General features: G+C 46.3%; 2 long non-coding RNA genes across 5 annotated transcripts in view; one reads left to right on the forward strand and one right to left on the reverse strand.

Annotated features, from left to right (window-relative positions):
* The window catches only part of LOC137638257 (uncharacterized), a 346,783-nt gene that overhangs the window by 61,537 nt on the left and 266,357 nt on the right, over positions 1–18,889 (forward strand). The gene's annotated exons all lie outside the window — the stretch shown is intronic.
* LOC137638255 (uncharacterized) overlaps positions 1–18,889 on the reverse strand; it is a 31,904-nt gene that overhangs the window by 2,912 nt on the left and 10,103 nt on the right. The window lies entirely within an intron of this gene.

Here is an 18,889-nt window from a genome sequence, read left to right on the forward strand (position 1 = left end):
TTACAGCCAGATTCCCCACAAAAACTTATCATCACTCTCTATGACTCAATTACCTAGTCATGACTGGTTCATTTACAAGATTATTTAACATTAATGTTATTTACCTACTGAGTATGCTTTATCAATGGACTAACCTATCAAACACTATTAAACTAACAACCTGGTTTAACTAGAGTCATATCTTCAACATTACTAAGCAGAATAACAATATTATCTTTTTCCCATGATTAACCAATACCCGGTACCTTAACTCAATGAAAAATATATCCAGGCTTATCCATTCATTACATAATCCTGACTTTACCGAGCATTGACTAGACACTTCTGCCTTGACTGACTTATAATTGTCTTTATCAAATTAGTGATCATCAGCTAACAAATACATAATTGTTTTGACCATTATAGTGTGTTTATATAACAATCTTTAGCAAGAGTCAGTATTACACTCACAAATGTGAGTGTTTCTTTGTATGAATCTAAGCCTCGGGCTATATACCTTAATAAAAAAGTATACATAATTGTTAACAGACTGGGGAGACTACAACTCATTACAGAGTCTTCTCTCTTCAAAAGCTGAACTCCTCTCTACCTTGGAGATGTGAGAGTGGAGTTCTAACTCATAGGAGCATAGCGCTTGAGGACATACAATAGTGTACGGGGATCCAGCGGATGGAGACTTGCACCCCATGCAAAACTAAACACTAATAATAAGTGTAAGACCTCCTATTTCAAATAACCAGGCACCTAGTACATATGCTTGCCGATATTTCTTCCCATAAGAGAGATCTATTGGCACTCTCAGGGAAGCTGGTAACTTCCTGGACCTCTCAAACATCCTACTTATCGTGGTATTTGTAGCATGATTCCAGCAAAAAGGAGGAAGAGGGAAGAAATTACAAAAAAAAAAAAAAATTTCATAGAGTCGCACAGGCCAAGGAAAACACGCTTGCGGGGAACGAGAGGAACTCTGACAGAGTATCCAGGTGTATGTTCTTAGCATCTCCCCAAGATCAGAAAGACTGAAAGAAAGTGGATGGGTGACCGCATTTCCCATCAAACTAATGTAAGTAAAGTGAAGCCTAAGGGTAGACCCCTTTCTGAGGATTCGTTACCGCTGTTGTCATAAGACCATACTTACGAAGGAGACAGCAAACGGTAATGGCATCCAACAAGAAGTCAGCAGAATGACCACACAGCTGTCCCACATCTAGTTATTGGATTTAACTGCAAACCAGTCTCCCTTAACATACCTTGCACACGCCAATTAAAAGAATCATCATATAAAAGAAAAAGCAAAAAATGTAAAGCACTTGATAAGGACGCTTGGACTGATTCTATACTCTCCGCTGGTTGAAAATAACATTAGTTCATTGACTGTCGGTTAGGCAGGGTTTGCCCAACGCCCAGCAGTAAATACCATTACCTCAGTAAAGATGTAACAGCTGTATCCAGCTTTGATGAAAGCATACTCCTATTAAAGGATGAAGATTTGAATTTGTATATTATTATCATTACTATTACTTGCTAAGCCACAACCCAGGTTGAAAAAGCAAGATACTATAAGCCCAGGGGCTCCAACAAGGAAAATAGCATAGTGAGGAAAGGAAACAAGGGAGTAAGAGAATTAAAATGAAATATTTGAGAACAGTAACTATTACAAATAAATACTTCACAATTTAAGTATAAAGACTTCAACAAAATAAGAGGAAGAGGAAAAAGATAGAATAGCGTGACAGTGTGTACCCTCAAGCAAGAGGGCTCTACCCCAAGACAGCGGAAGACCATGGTATAGAGGATATGGCACTACCCAAGACTAGAGAACAATGGTTTGAATTTGGCGTGTCTTTCTAGAAGAGCTGCTTGCCATAGCTAAAGTGTCTCTTCTACCCTTACCAAGAGGAAATTAGCCACTGAACAATTAGTGCTGAATTTAACCCCTTAGGTGAAGAAGAATTGTTTGGTAATCTTAGTGTTATCAGGTGTATGAGGACAGAGGACAATATGTAAAAAATAGGTCAGACTATTTGGTGTATGTAACCAGAGAGAAGGATCTTATGTAGAACAGTTTTACCAATCAAAGGACCAAATAACTCTCTAGCGATAATATCTCAACGGGTAGCTAGTATCCTGGCCAACCTCCTACCTATAAAGAAAAGAAAAATATTATTTATGCATCCACACTACTAGGCTGTGCATGATGGGTAACCATCGTTACCAGAACATGAGGAGTGGCAATGATGTAACAAACGAGAATGTCAAAGGAAAATAGCCATACTGCCAAGGTCGCCTGTTCACAGTTCAGGCAAAGAACATCAACACTAGATTCCAGAAGTAATAAGTTTACCAAATAATAGCAGAGTTCTAGTAGTTTGGTATTATTCGTCATAAACAAATTTGAAGATAATTTGTATTTTTCCTAATACAAACCTGGTGTTATTTATATATGGATGTACTCTTTTGGCAAAGCTAAAAGGTAGACAAAAAAAATTGTGGTGTGATGGTGGGAGGTGGCAACCCAACCCTACCCAGACACTAGGTAGTGGGTGGCCGGGACAAAATACATTTACCTGTACCTGTAATATATATACACACACATACATACATACATACACACACACATATACATACACACACGCACATAAATACACATAAATACACCCACTCATAGAGAGAGAGAGAGAGAGAGAGAGAGAGGAGAGAGAGAGAGAGAGAGAGAGAGAGAGAGAGAGAGAGAGAGAGAGAGAGAGAGAGAGAGAGAGAGAGGCAGAACTTAACCCTGGATAGGTACGGTGGGTCGTTTGCGACCCCGAGCGTCAAAAAAAAACAGGTTTTTCTCACGTGACTCACCCCTGTGACTGAATTTGTGGGTGATCGACCTGCAGGAGGTGTCTCCCCTACACGCTCTAGTAGTGTCCAGATGTGCATTGCTGTAGCTGTACTCCTTCCCCGATTTCTGAGACGCGTCGGGGTCGTTCGCGTCCGAGTTTACCCTTCTAGGGTAGTTTGCATAATTATCAAAGTTATTACGTATTATGAAATTGTCGTAGAATGGTGCAACTTGTATAGGTTATCAGTTGTGGAAAGTCTTGGTGGATTGTTTGGCTACCATGTGCATGTTTTTTTTTTTTAGTTAAAATGTCGTTCATCACCACGAGGACCATTTTACCGCTAGTGCCCCTTTTTCATTTTTTTTCATTTTTTTGCCAAGTCATTTTTCCGTAAGATATTGCCAAATAGTGTCGTAAAACTTTTGCTTGTTTAGTGTTGGAAAGTGTGTCTAGATGATCTGGCTACCCATGCATGACTTTGTTTTTGTTAGATACGACGTAGTTATTGGTATATTGGGTATTTAACTGCGGTTACCAATTTCTGTTTTTTTTCAATATTTGTAAAAATTACTACGTAGTAAGGAATTGCCGTATATTATTCATTTTTTTTTTCATGTTTATGTGTTAGAAAGTGTGCCTTGATGGTTGGGCTAACACGTGCATGTCTTTTTTTTTATCTGAGATGTCGTATATTAGAATGTCGGGCATTTTACCGCGAGTGTCCCTTTTTCATTTTTTTTCATTTTTTTGCCAAGTCATTTTTCCGTAAGATATTGCGAAATAGTGTCGTAAAACTTTTGCTTTTTTAGTGTTGGAAAGTGTGTCTAGATGATCTGGCTACCCATGCGTGATTTTGTTTTTGTCAGATACGACGTAGTTATTGGTATATTGGGTATTTAACTGCGGTTGCCAATTTCTGTTTTTTTTCAATATTTGTAAAAATTTACTACGTAGTAAGGAATTGCCGTATATTATTGATTTTTTTTTCATGTTTATGTGTTAGAAAGTGTGCCTTGATGGTTGTGCTAACACGTGCATGTCTTTTTTTTTATCTGAGATGCCGTATATTAGAATGTTGGATATTTTTCCGCGAGTGCCCCTTATTATTTGTTTTGCATTTTTTTGCTTAGTCATGTTACCGTAAGGAATTGGCAAGTAGTGTCGCAAAACTTATATTTTTATAGTGTTGGAAAGTGTTTCTAGATGATCTGGCTACCCATGCCTATTTTTTTTTTAGCCAGATATGGCGTATATATAAGTATGTGTTCGATTTTCCTGTGATTGCCATTTTTTCGGTTTTTCCCATTTCTTTCAAAATTACTACGTACTAAGGAACTATCACAGAGTAATATTTCATTTATATGTTTATTTGTCGGAAAATATGCCTTGATGGTTTGCCTAGCACGTGGCTGAAATTTTTTTTTTCTGAAATGCCGTATATTAGAATGGCCATTTTTCCACGAGTGCCCCTTTTTATTTGTTTTGCATTTTTTTGCTTAGTCATGTTACCGTAAGGAATTGGCAAGTAGTGTCGCAAAACTTATAATTTTATAGTGTTGGAAAGTGTTTCTAGATGATCTGGCTACCCATGCCTATCTTCTTTTTTTAGCCAGATATGGCGTATATATAGGTATGTGTTCGATTTTCCTGTGATTGCCATTTTTTCGTTTTTTCCCATTTCTTTCAAAATTACTACGTACTAAGGAACTATCACAGAGTAATTATTCATTTAGATGTTTATTTGTCGGAAAATGTGCCTTGATGGTTTGCCTAGCACGTGGCTGAATTTTTTTTTTCTGAAATGCCGTATATTAGAATGTTAGCCATTTTTCCTCGAGTGCCCCTTATTATTTGTTTTGCATTTTTTTGCTTAGTCATGTTACCGTAAGGAATTGGCAAGTAGTGTCGCAAAACTTATATTTTTATAGTGTTGGAAAGTGTTTCTAGATGATCTGGCTACCCATGCCTATCTTTTTTTTAGCCAGATATGGCGTATATATAGGTATGTGTTCGATTTTCCGGTGATTGCCATTTTTTCGTTTTTTCCCAATTCTTTCAAAATTACTACGTACTAAGGAACTATCACAGAGTAATGATTCCTCTAGATGTTTATTTGTCGGAAAATTTTGTTTACTTTTTTTTTTTATTGAATATCATCAAATTTTTTTAGCTAAAATATTGTTTTACATTTTTTTTTTTCGATTTTATTTCCCTTCAAAAAAATTTTTTTGGGTCAGAATTTTAATTTTATAGTCGTCAAATAATCGACAATTATCCAGCAACCCACCATACAATTTTTATGCATATCCAATAATAATTAGATTAGTAAATAACACCTTGAAATTGACATACCCTTCCTACATTTCAAGTGGCAGATTAGGGAGTCTGAGTCAGTGTGGTTGGCGGCCATTTTGTGGACATATCCGAAGCGTAAGCTGCCCTATCTATATATATTCTTGTTCCCTATAGAATTTGTGATATTTTGGTATATTTTTACCTGCATAAATATCATATTATATATTAAATATATGTATTTTTTTACGGAATTTCTAAGTACTCAAAAAATTACCTTTAGATATGGCCCCTGATATAAATGTAATTTACAAAATAATGAAGATTTTTTTACATATTTCTATTTTAGAATAACATATGTTTATTCCCTAAAAAAATTAGCCACTTCCTATTTCATTTGGGTACCCAAAAAAATTCATGAAATTTGGACAAATTTTTTTGGCCAAAAAAAGTTACCCTTTTTTTCTCATTTCAGATCTTCACCTCCATGGGTCTGACTTCATCCAAAATACATCAAGATGTGTCCTAAACATTCAAGAATCAATTACTAAAAGGATTTGTGTATATATGTATAAACTTTTTTTTTATGAATTTTTATGTCAGGTCTTTTTTTTTTTCTACTTAATTTTTTAAAATATTTATAATAAATAGTTTTTCTGCAGATGAGTAGTATTTATCTATACAGTTGTTTTAAGCATTCATTGAAGTTTTTTTTTGGCAAAAGAAAAAAGGAGGTTACTGCAAAAACTGATTTTTCAAGAATTTTTTTTGGCATCGGGGTCGTTCGCGTCCGAGTATACCCTTAAAGGGGTGTCCGAGGACCGTACCTATCCAGGGTTAATGGGAAACAAGAGATGGCAGGACAACTTATATAAATAACTCCAGGCTTGTATTAGGAAAAATATAAATTATCTTCAAATTTGTCATTTAATCCGACACTAACTAACATTACGTTATTTATGAATGGATGACTCACCCTTAGGTGGATGGATAAGTCCGACAACTGGCATAGTCATTGAGCTGTGTTTTAGTACAGTATTAGAGTGAAATCGAGGGAAAATCTTGCACCCCACTTATCCAAACAAAGTAAGAATGACAGCGGCCTAACCATAAATGGTTCCGAGATTAGACAGGAAACTTACACACAAAAAATAGACTATCAATGCTTACCTCGTGGGGAGCAATGGGGACGTGTACAAGTATATCAATATGACAAATTCGTAGATAATTTATATCTTTCCTAACTATATAAACCTTACCTATTTATTAGGAGTTATACCCTCTGATGGTCCAGCACTTTACTGCAGTAGAGGGTCTTGAGTGTCTCAATGATGGGCTGGGCAATGGCGGTGGGGTAGTTTATCCACCCTGGCAGGCTCAACCATACCGCTAAGGCCAGTTCTGAGAGACCAGACCAAGACTGGACCCCTATAGGCCTTCTTCTTTATTTAAGATAGGCAAAGGCTAGGAGAAGGAAAACTCCAAAATCAAACCAAACAAGACCCCAACGGCGGAGCTTCCCAGCGCCGGCGGAAGAGGGCAATGCCTGTCGGGCAGGCAACAAGGCGGGCCTTGACATAAGAACCCGGCAGCCCGATGCAACCAACACCGGAGAAGCCGCCTGTCTCATGTGTCTTGAGCCGCGGCAAAAACGGTGTCGGCCAAGTGTGTGTGCGTGGCTGTTGCAAAGCCACGACCACCCAAAACAATATACCCAGCTACTGGCATTCTGTCGTTTCCTCCACCCTTCTTCATCTCTTTCTCACCATCATCATCACCACCACCAAGTCCTGAGGCGACAGCACCGTGGGTGAAGGGGGCAGGTCTGGATAGCTGGAAGCCCTTAGCCCACGACTGCACTCAGGCGGCGAGTCTAAGATTCAGTCGCTCTCTGGTGATGGTGCCGTGACACCAGAGTTCGGCAGCTGGACCCGTGACTGGGCTGGCCTATTGAGGACACTGCAGCCCACCCCACATGGGGAGGCCCCTAGAAAAGGTGGGGTAAACATCGGACACGGCAACCCGTCTGGTCAGCTCACCGCGGGTGGCGGACATCCCACTAATGCGGTCGAAACAACAAGAAAAAAAAATATTAACCTTAGGTACGTGGAACATCCGCACCCTCCAAGACGTGACGAACACCAACCGCCCGGAATGACGTACAGCCCTCGTCTGCAAGGAGCTAGCCCACTTTAATGTTGATGTGGCGGCTCTTACCGAGACCAGACTACCCGAAGAGGGCAACATCAGGGAAGCTGGAACAGGCTACACCATCTTCTGGAAAGGCAAGGCCCTAGAGGAGCCTCGCATCCACGGTGTCGGCTTCGCCATCCATTCCCAGCTAGTGCAGCAGCTCAACCTCGCTCCCAAGGCCATCAGAGAGCGCCTGATGACTGTCCGCATCCCCATCACGCGGGACAGACACCTCACCCTGATCTCTGTCTATGCCCCGACTATGACCTCAACCGATGATGACAAAGCTGCCTTCTACACCCAGCTCGACCGCACCATCCAGGCAGTGCCCGCCAATGACAAGCTTGTTGTGCTTGGCGACTTTAATGCCCGAGTAGGCAAAGACCATCGCCTGTGCGAGGGAATCATCGACCGCCATGGCATTGGAAATTGCAACGCCAATGGCCAACTCATACTGGGTCTGTGTGCAGGACACCAACTTGTGGTAACCAACACCATCTTCCAGTTACCAAAACGACAAAAGACCACATGGAGACACCCACGATCTAAACACTGGCACACCCTGGACTACGTCCTGACCAGAGCCAGAGACCGAGGAGACGTCCGCATCACCCGATCCATGCCCGGAGCGGACGACTGCTGGACGGACCACAGACTCCTCATCTCCTGACTTTCCGTGACGACCCTACGACCACCCAGAAGGGCACCTGACAGCGTACCACATCAACGCTTTGATTGTAGTAAGCTCCGCAACCCACAGGTGGCACAGAACTACAAGGAGGCCTGCGAACAACACCTCGCAGACCCCGTGGGTCAGGCCACCGTTGAGCACCACTGGACCACCCTCAGAAACGCCATGGCCCGTGCCGTGGAGGAAACACTAGGCTACACCACCAAGAAACGGCAGGATTGGTTTGATGAGAACGATGCTACCATCTCTCTTCTCATTGAAACCAAACGACCAGCACGCCTGACTTTGGAAAACCAACCAACAGCAGCTAACAAATGTGCTCACAAGGTGGCTGAAGCTGGTTGCTAAAGAGGGATCCGTGAAGCCCAGAACACCTGGTGGCAAAGAAAAGCTGCAGAAATACAGAGTTTCGCTGACCAACGTGACCAGTGGGCAGCCTGAAGGACGCGAATGGGGCCACGACTATCACCGACAGCGAGAGCATCCTGGCCAGGTGGAGGTCTCACTTTGAGAACCTCCTCAATGACCAAGCAGACACCCCAGACGATCTCCTGCGAATGACCCCGCAGCATCCCGTCCGTCACTGGATGGCACTACCACCCTCCATCCATGACTTTAACAAGGCCCTGCAGCGCATGAAGCCCGGCAAAGCCCCAGGGCCAGACAACATCCCGTTGGAGCTCCTCACTCACGGTGGCCCCGGTTTGAGGAACCGTTTGATGCTCCTTATAATGAAAATATGGGAGACAAAGACCCTCCCCAGTGACTTCCGCGATGCAAACATCGTTACCATCTTCAAGAAGGGAGACAGAGAGAACTGTAACAACTACCGGGGAATATCACTACTAAGCATCGCGAGTAAGATTTTCGCTCGGATTCTCCTTGACCGCCTCCTTATTCTCGCAGAAGACGTCCTGCCAGAGTCCCAGTGCGGCTTTCGACCTTCCCGCGGGACCATAGACATGATCTTCTGTGCGCGACAACTACAAGAGAAGAGCCTCGAACAACAACAGCCCATAATGTTCATCTTCTGGGATTTGAAAAAGGCCTTCGACAAAGTACCTCGACCTGCCATGTGGGCTGTCCTCAAAAGATATGGCTGCCCACCCGATTTTGTCAAGCTGGTGCGTGCCCTCCATGACGGAATGGTTGGGAGAGAGTGTCACCAGAACTCTCTTTCAGACCCATTCCCCATCAACGGCGGCCTGAAGCAGGGCTGTGTTCTGGCCCCAACGTGTTTCTCGCTATACACCGCATCAATGCTCAACGAGATTCCCCCAGACACACCCTCAGTCGACCTACGTTTCCGCATGGATGGAGGCGCTTTCAACCTCGCCAGACTCCGCGCCAGAACCAAGACCACCTTGTGTGCAGTGCGAGAACTGCAGTATGCCGACGACAATGCCACCCCAGGTCAGACGGCAGAGGACCTGCAGTCGTTAGCTGATGCATACAACTCTGTCTACGAACGTTTTGGGATGCAAGTCAACACAGATAAAATCAAGACCCTCGTCCAACATCCACCAGGACTCATGCTCCCAAACTTCAATACCACAGTGAATGACCAACCGTTAGAACAGGTGGACCAGTTCTCCTACCTAGGGAGCATCCTAACATCAGCTCCCACAAGCAAAAAGGACGTGGAGAACAGGATCAGGGCAGCCCACTCCGCCTTTGGCCGACTCAACTGCCGCGTATTTAACAACCACGCACTGAAAATGACCACCAGAATAATGGTGTTCAGGGCAGTAGTCCTCTCCACGCTCCTGTATGCATGTGAAACATGGACGCTATACAGAAACGATATTAAAAACCTTGAACGCTTCCAACAAATGAAACTGAGGCAGATCTTGAAAATCCCCTGGGAGAGCCACACCACCAACATTGAAGTCTTAGAACGTGCCTCGCTGACCAGCGTGGAGGCCACCATCATCCACCACCGCCTCCGCTGGATAGGACACGTGTATAGGATGGATCCATCTAGGCTCCCAAAGAAAATATTCTACGGAGAACTGACCCAGGGCACCAGAACACGAGGAGCCCCGAAAATGCGCTATCAAGATCAACAAAAGCGCACCCTGGCTCTAACTGACATCGATCCTTCCTCATGGGAAGAAACAGCCAGGGACAGGAAAACCTGGAGGAGTACAGTACACCATGGCACCGAGGACTTCGAGGAGAGGAGGAGACAAAATGAGGCAGCTAGGAGGAGAAGAAGGAGCGATTAGAACAGCCCCGCCCACCACCTACCCTCCCTTGTGAACACTCTCCGCGACTCTTCCACCAAAGACTAGGACTTAACAGCCACATTAGACACAAGCACCCACCCCATAGATAGGAGGCTGATGGCTAACGACAGAACCCAATACTCGGACACGAGTGGGCGCCGACGACGACGATACTTTCAGCACCGCCGAAAGTATAACCCCTAATAAACAGCATGGTTTGTATTCCAGTTACGGAACAAATAAACTATACCAGTTTCACAAGGGAAATGGTTATTACCTGCAGAGGTTGAAGCCAGCTTGCAGAGGAACCCATGGTGCTGTAACCCAAAAGAGGGGAAAATAAAGAAAGGAAAAAGCCAGATATACTTTCATTCATACTACACTTAACCTGGGTAACCAATGACTTCAACTAACTTCTACTTGTCCAAGGAGCCCGAGGTGTCTTAAACCACTTGTTGTGCAGCCACCACAGGACAGATAGAAAGTGTATCGAGGCGTCTGTGGGTCACTTTTTGTAGATCATGGGTAAAGTGAAAGTCGTTTGAAGCTTCCATACACACAGAATAACCAGAGTAACCTCAGCCCTCAACCCTCTGCTACTTGTCCAAAGAGCTCAAGGTGTTTTAGACAACTTCTTGTGAGGACACCACAGGACCAATGGAGAACGTATCTATGTTCCTGTGGGTTACATCGTGCAGGTAGGGGGCAGTGAAGGTCGTCTGACGCTTTGACACTCCAGTTTGCAATACGTTGACATCATGAGCTCTGTCCTTTTTTTTTTTGGGGGGGGGGGGAGGTTGCCATGGGGGTCAGGCTAGAGGGCAAAGTCAATGATCTTGCGAATCCAGTGAGAAATTGCATTTCTTGTGACGCTCCTCCAACGCTCGATGAGAGGGAGATCAATGATTCGACGATCAGCGCGCTGGCGAATAGCACATTGTTGAGCTGCAAGCTGGAGAACGGGGTGCTGTGGCGAATGGCGAGTTGTGGGCTGATGACCAAGTGATCGAAGTGTCGACGATCAGGGGAACAGAGTCCGCTAGCAGGGCACCAGACGATTCCTCAGACACCACCAGGTTGACAACGGCCAACGGATCTACCTCAGGCGGAGACGAACACTGCAACTCTACATCTCTCTGATGCAACTACAGCAGCAGCACCTTGGAAGGCGGACCAGGCAAACCTAGTAACAGCTACACCTGTAAAAAAGGAGAGATAAGGATTCACTCTGGAGGCTGGGCTGTTTCACTTGGGGAAGTAAAAAAAAAAAAAAAAAAAAAAAAAAAGTCTCGAGGACCGAGGTTGTCAAGGGGTTAAAGGGCATGCGCTGCTACTCTATGGTCTCCGGAGAAAGCCAAAGTCTCTTGAGGACCGAGGTTGTCTAGGGGTTAAAATGGCATGCGCTGCTACTTTAAGGTCTCGGGAGGAAACCGTTCAAGCAGAAGCTTTGAAAGGTCAGGAAGCAGAAGAAAAGGGTTTAGGTTTCCTTCGCTTAGAAGTAACCTTTGAAGGAGAACAATCCCGTATGGACCTCTTCTTTCGCCGTTGCCCAGACCTTTCTCACCGGAAGGCAGACTACTCCTGACACTCAATACACTTGTTATTTTCATCACACCACTGACCATGCAAACCAGAAATACGGTAAGGATCAGTATCCTCAGCGGACATATAAATATCGCAGGAGAGGCCCTTGGGACCAGGGCAGGTATGCATGGCCAGCAGAAGAAGCAAACACACAAACTGAAAAAAAAAAAAAAAATGAAAAAAGCCATATGAATGGCAGTCCAAATGGTGAAGAGGGAGAGCAGCAACAACTTTTCTCTATCTATGCCAAAAACAAAGTGAAGTATAGTCACAGGTGTGTGAGTGAGAGGGGTAGCTACTAACCCCTACCCACCTGCTAACTAGCAGTATGGGTGGTTAACCCCCCCCTAAATTCTAATAGCTCGTCCTTTCAGCTTCGTCAAAAGTAACACCCCTATAAATAGCGTTAGTTTGGTTTCTAGTTACAGAACAAACTTTAATTTACTAATAAAGAAAAGGTATATAAAAGAAAAAAAAACAGAGAGAGAGAGAGAGAGAGAGAGAGAGAGAGAGAGAGAGAGAGAGAGAGAGAGAGAGACCACTTGAAGTATGACATGACAAATTCATAGATAATTTGTATTTTCCCTACCAATACAAACCTTAGCTATTTAATAGGGGTATTGTTCTCAACGTAGATGAAATGACGAGCCATTAAAATTTAACGAGGGTTAACTACCCATACTGCTAATTAGCAGGGGTAGAGGAGGGTAGCTTGCTACCGGCCACCCTCACACATCTGTGATTGAGCTCACTTTCCTTGGAGGTAAGACTGCAAGGGGGATAGGGCGGGGGGGGGGGTAAGTTTGTTTAAATAGCTAAGGTTTTTACAGTTAGGAAAAATACAATTAATCTACGAATTTGCCATTTGGTCCATAACTGGAATACAAACTGCGCTATTTAATAGGGGTTACTCACCCATTAGGTGGGGTGGAGGTCCCACCCAATGTGGCTTTTGGCTTTACCCGAGGGCTCCTTATCTGAGTATGTTAGTACTCAAAAATAAGGAGACCCTGCCCTCGCTAAAACCTTGCTACGCAAGGTCAGCGGCCTACACAAGCTGTGCGTTGGGGTATATAGAAGTGTGACTGTCCAGGTAAAGTTTTTCAGAGTTCTTTAGAAGGAAAAATTGTAACTAGGACTTTTCCAAGGTATGGGGAGACAGTGTTAGTTTTAATGCTAGGTACACAAGGGAACACGGTTTATCTGCAGTGGTTTGAGGTCAGCTGTGCAGAGAACCCAGGATGCTGCTTTCCGCAAGAGAGGGGAGAATGAAGAAAAGAATAAGAGCCAGTAAAACCATTTCATTCACGTAGACTAAAACCGGATAACAATGCCCTCAACCTTCTGTTACTTGTCCAATAAGGAGCTTGAGGTTTTAAACCAGCTGTTGTGCAGCCACCACAGGACCGATAGAGAATGTATCGAGTCTCCGGTGGGTCACTTCTTGCAGGTAGTGGGATGTGAATGTGGTCTGACGATTCCACACCCCAGCTTGAAGAACCTGTGTCACTGAGAAGTTTCTCTTGAATCCCAGGGACGTAGCTACGCCCTTGACATCATGACATGAAAGAGGAAGGTCTGGATTCAATGCATGGTCTATAACCTTGTAAATCCATGCTGACATGGTGTTCTTAGTGACTCTCCTCTTGGTCCTTCCTGTGATGACGAATGGTGCAGGCACACGGGGACGGGCTGCGGCTGTTCTTTTAAGATACAGCCTCAAACTCCTCACTGGGCATTGTGAGAGATGGTCTGGGTCACTGTTACAGTACGTAGACTAGAAATCCGGAAGGCGTCGAATCGTGGATCTGCTACTCCCAAAACTAGCAGGAACACCGTCTTTCAAGTCAGGTGGCGATCGGTTGCCTAGCGTAATGGTTCATAGGGAGGTCTCTTAAGATACCCGAGAACTTGTACCACGTTCCATGGGGGAGGTCTCACTTCTGACCGAAGACATTAAGTTCATAACTCCGTATGAGTAAGGAAAGTTCTAGCGATGAAGAAATGTCCATTCCTTTTAGTCTAAAGCAAGGCTTAAGGCTGAGGAACTAAGCTATTGCTGGAATAGTGGCATCAAGAGTAGAGAAACCCCCTTCCACGACACCAAACACAGACCACTTTCCACTTTGTCTGGTAGACTGCTGCTGATGACTTACGCAGGTATCCAGACATCCTAGTCGCAACTTGTTGCAAAAATCCTCTCTCAGAGAGGAGATGCTGGTTAGTCTCCAGGCGTGAAGTCGTAGCGAAGCTACAGCTTTGTGGAATTAGTTGGCATGTGGTTGTTTGAGTAGATTGTGTCGTGGAGGGAGTTCTCTTGGGGGCTCCGTTAGAAGGTACATAAGGTCTGGAAACCCTTCAGCGTGATGCCATAGCGGAGCTATGAGGGACATTGAAAGATTGACCGATGTTCTGGTCTTGCTGAGTACCTTCCTCATCAGACAGAAAGGGGGAAAGGCGAAACGATGTCGTCCCACCGTTGTTGGAATGCATCATGCCAGACAGCCTTGGGGTCTGGGACTGGGGAATAATACAGCGGGAGCCTGAGGTTCAGGGCCGTTGCAAAGAGGTCCACAAAGTCAGGACTTTGTTGGCTACTAGATGATCCAAAGACCACTTGGTACTCACTATCTGAGATGCTCTGCTCAGGTTGCTGGCGAGCACATTCCTTTTGCCCGGAACGAAGCGTGCCGATAATGTTATCGAGTTGATTTCGGCCCATCTCAGTATCTCTACTGCTAGATGGAATAGATGCTGCGAAAAAGTACTGCTTTGCTTGTTGATGAAAGCCACTACTGTGGTGTTGACGCTCAACACTACCACTGAGTGGCCCGCCAGGAACTGTTGAAGGGCCAGAAAGACGGCCTTCATCTCTAAGAGATTTACGTGGAGGTACTCTTCTGACTCTGACCAGAGGACTGAGATCGTGTGGTGCAGCACGTGGCCCCCCCCCCCCCATCCCCAACCTTTTTTTGAAGCGTCTGAAAACAGCATCAAATCTGAGGGGAAGACGAGAAGATCCACTCCCTTTCGTTCGTTCTCTTCTGCCACCCACCACTCGAGGTCATCCGTCAGTTCCGCTGATCCCATGGGGATCAGGATGTCCAGGGAACCGCGAGTCTGATTCCACCGGGACTTGAGTTGCCACTGCAGGGATCTCATCCTGAGGCGACTATTGGGAACTATGACGAGTTAGTAATGAAAGGTGACCGATGAGACGTAACCACGTTTGGGCTGGAAATTCTTATCGTCTGAGAAAAGGTCTTACGACCTTTCTCAGCCTTGTTATCCTGTCGTCTGATAGGAAGGCTTTTTGGAGAGTGGTGTCTATAATCATGCCTAGGTATACCAGTCTCTGCGTAGGAAGCATGGACAACTTCTCGAGATTTACCATTATTCCCAGATCCTGGCTAAGTTTGAGAAGTTTGTCTCGGTGTTGAAGAAGGGTTGACACCGAGTCTGCTAGGATTAGCCAGTCGTCCAGACTGATGCCAATCCTCTGTGCCCAAGATGACACTAGGGCAAACAATGGTAAAAACTTGAGGTGCTGAGGAAAGACCGAGGCACAGCACCTTGAACTGGTACTTTCTGTTGTCTAGGCTGAATCTTAAGTACTTCCTTGAAGACGGATAGACTGGGATCTGGAAGTACGCGTCCTTAGGTCCAGTGTACACATGAAGTCTTGAGGTCTTACCGATAGTCTGCCCGTGTCTGCCGTCTCCATGCTAAACGGAGTTTGTTTGACAAACTTGTTCCGGAGCTGAGAGGTCGATGACTGGTCTCCATCCTCCAGACGCCTTTCTTACAAGAAAGAGTCGACTGAAGAAGGCTGGGGACCCATCAAGGACCTCTTGGAGAGCGCCCTTCTTCAACAGGGTCTGGATTTCTGCCCGAAGGGCCTCCCCCCTTGCAGATTCCATGGCAAGGAAGTCTATTGACACTGGATTCCTGGTCAGGGGAGGGAGAGATGTTATGAACGGGACACGATATCCTAGACGAATCACGGAGATTGTCCAGGAATCGGCCCCAAGTTGCTTCCACCTGTCTGAGCAACTTTGTAGGCATCCCCCTACTGGTGGAAACTGAGGGGGAGTGCCTATCCTACCGTTTGCAGCCTCGGCTGCTCCCTTTAGGATTCTTTCCTCCCCAGGACGACTTTTTGTCTTTCCTGTCCTTGACATGAAAGGGCTTATTAGACACTGATGTCTTCGCTGCTGGTTTCGTCATCGCGGTCTTGGTAGGACGGGACTGCTGAGGTGCTGGACATTTATAGGGCTTGGATGTTAAAGTCCAATGGAGGATGGAGTCTCGGTGAGACTTCCTCCACATCTCAGCAGCAAGTTCCACATCCTTAGGCTCAAACAGGTGGGGGCCCCTTCTACAGAGAAATGTCTAAGCCTATTTGTCTTGACGCTGGGGACCTGTTGGTGGAACCTCTCAGACACTGCATCTCGATGTTTCAAGATTGTGTTTGCCCATAAGTTCGAAACTTAGTGGTCAAGAAACTCGATTGTGAGAGTGCCTGAGAGGAGAAAGGTCTCCATTACCTTCCTGGTACACTCCTTGGAGAAATCCTCGAATCATACCAGGTTTCCCGAGGTCCCTAACCAGATGTCCAGCCACGAAGTAGCTTGCATCGCATACTTAGTGACCTTTTCCTGGTTAAGGACTTCGGCCGCCGAGAACGAGACTGGCCGGCTGGAAAGTCTCTTAAGAGAACTCCCCTGGTTAGCTCTTCCAGAGAGTGGTGAAGTGGAAGAGCTGAACAGGGCTCCTCCAGGATCTCAAAGTACCTCCTCTGCAGTATACGCGGAGGTGGGAGGAGGTTCTTCGTAGAGCCGGTACAGTTGGCGGAGGCAAACTCGGAGAGCTGTTGGGTAATCTTGTCCCTGGTACTACTCCACCCTTGAGACCTGGGCAGGCCTGCACTGGTCTTTGAGGGTTTCTGGGTGCCGAAGACGCGGTCTAAGACCGTGTCTTTGCCCTCTCGAGGGGGTATCTCTGGGTCGGAAAACCCATTGAGAACCTTCAGAGTCAGAACCTGCCAGAATGCATATTCTGACTCTTGTTGGTCTCCTGATGTTGGACTCGCAACGAAGTCTCCTTCTGTCCCCAAGTGCTCTTCTTGGGGTGAGTCGCGGACATTCCTCGAGTGGCTGGCTGTCTCCGTTCTAGATGTGGTGAGGCTTTGGCTGTCTTGGAGTCTTTGGACTCCTCCCGACGAAGGAGTCAAAAGACTAATGTCGGGGCCTGAGTGTTGTGTCCCTCCTGATCTCTGAGGGGAACTCTCCACATGAAGGAGGTTTCCTCCAAAGTTGGGATGGAGGAGTGCCTCTCCTCATGCGGTTCCCTTGGTGAAGGATTGTCTTCATCAGACAGGGAGAGTATCCCTGGGGAGATAATGGAGGGACTAGCCTTGATGGTCATCACGGAGTTAGCTTTACCCTCGGGGAAGTGACCGCGTCGGAAACCCCTCTTTTCCTCTTCAAAAGGGTAGAGTAAGCCATGGTTCCATGTCGTGAGTCCAGAGCTATAGGCTGCTCTGACAAGCGGTCGGACAGGACAGGCTTGAATGCCTGTGTTACAGCTCTGACTAGGGCATTGAACTAAGGTTGCTGACTGACTGATGCACTGTCAGACAGATCCCCTGCAAAGAAAAAGGGACCGAAGGTTCCCTATGAGTACAGTAGTCACCGTAATAGGTGGGTCTGCCTTAGAAGGCAGTTAAGGGATCCTGAACCCCTCTGCCGGTGCCTGTTTTGCCTCTCCCGCAGGACACGCTGGAATGCGTTTGCGGGGAAGGGAATGAAGCGATGGTGACCTTGCCGGGTGTAGTTCCTGCGCCCGTGCCTGTTGGTGCGCGGGAGAATATTGGCGCTCGCACGCGCAGGAAAATATTGGCGCGCGCCAGAGGTGTGCAGGCAAGTGGTGGCACGTGCGCACAGGTGAGTGCAGATGTCCAGGAGAGCGCTGGATTGAGCGTGTTGTTTTACCTGCAGAGCTGCAGTGTGTTGGCGCGCAGGAACTCGTTGACGTGCAGGCGAGTACTGGCGCGCAGGAGCCTGCTGGTGTGGTGGAGAGAATTGGCGCGCAGGAGATCGTGGGGGCACGGGAAAGCGCAAGCGCGCAATAGTGCACTGACGCGAGGCCGACCCTGGGTGTGTGAGCGCAGGGTGTGCAGATGAACGTGGCTGCAGGAGAGCGTTGGCGCGCAGGTGCATGTTGCTGCCGTCTATGAGGGCGAGCAGGTGAAGGGGCGTGACGAAGTGCTGTAGAGTGCCGACGCGCAGTCTGGCGAGCTGCTGGTGAGCGCTGATGTCTTGTAGGTTGGCCAGCTGCAGGGCGATGGCTTGCAGCTGCACACTTTGGTAGAGCCTTAAGAGGTTATTACGATAATGGAAGGTCGGCTGGTCTGAAGGGTGGATGGTCAGGAACTGCAATGTGCCCTTTGTAAGGGCTAGCATCCACCGATAGGGATCGCGAACGATCAGCAGAGAGGTCACAGGACTAGTAGCAGGAGCAATGACGATCGATGGTCGAAGGTCAGATGACTGCCGCAGAGGATCCTCTACAGGGGAAGGCTGCGACGACGATGAACCAAAGAGGCGCCTTTTCACCGATGGTGAAGGGAGACCTCTAAGGCGAAGTGGAGGGCGAGCTTTCCGACGAAGGGGCCCCCATCAGCAAGCTGACCGTGAGCCGCAGCAATCCTCCGAAGAAGAGTCTCTATGAGTGAACTCCCCTGAGGGGGAGAAACACTTGCAGGAGAGACAGACGGACTTAGTTTCCCCCTTGAAGGATGTTCAGGAACGGGGGAAAATAAGTCTGCAGCAACCGCTAGAAAGTCTGGAGGGGCAGAGGAGTTGGTTGATACCACGTGACACCTCTGACACTAGAACGTCGACGAGGGTCAGAGGCTATACCTCTGATGGCGATGATGACTGCTGAACAGAAGCACCCATGCGGATGAACTGCAGCAAAGCTTCCTTGGAGGGCGGACCCATAAGCCCCAAGAAAGACCAAATCTGCAAAAGAGGGGTTAGTGACAAGGCCTCATCCGGGGGGACAGGTGG

Source organism: Palaemon carinicauda, chromosome 3 (genome assembly GCF_036898095.1).
Source record: "Palaemon carinicauda isolate YSFRI2023 chromosome 3, ASM3689809v2, whole genome shotgun sequence".
Lineage (NCBI taxonomy): Eukaryota > Metazoa > Arthropoda > Malacostraca > Decapoda > Palaemonidae > Palaemon > Palaemon carinicauda.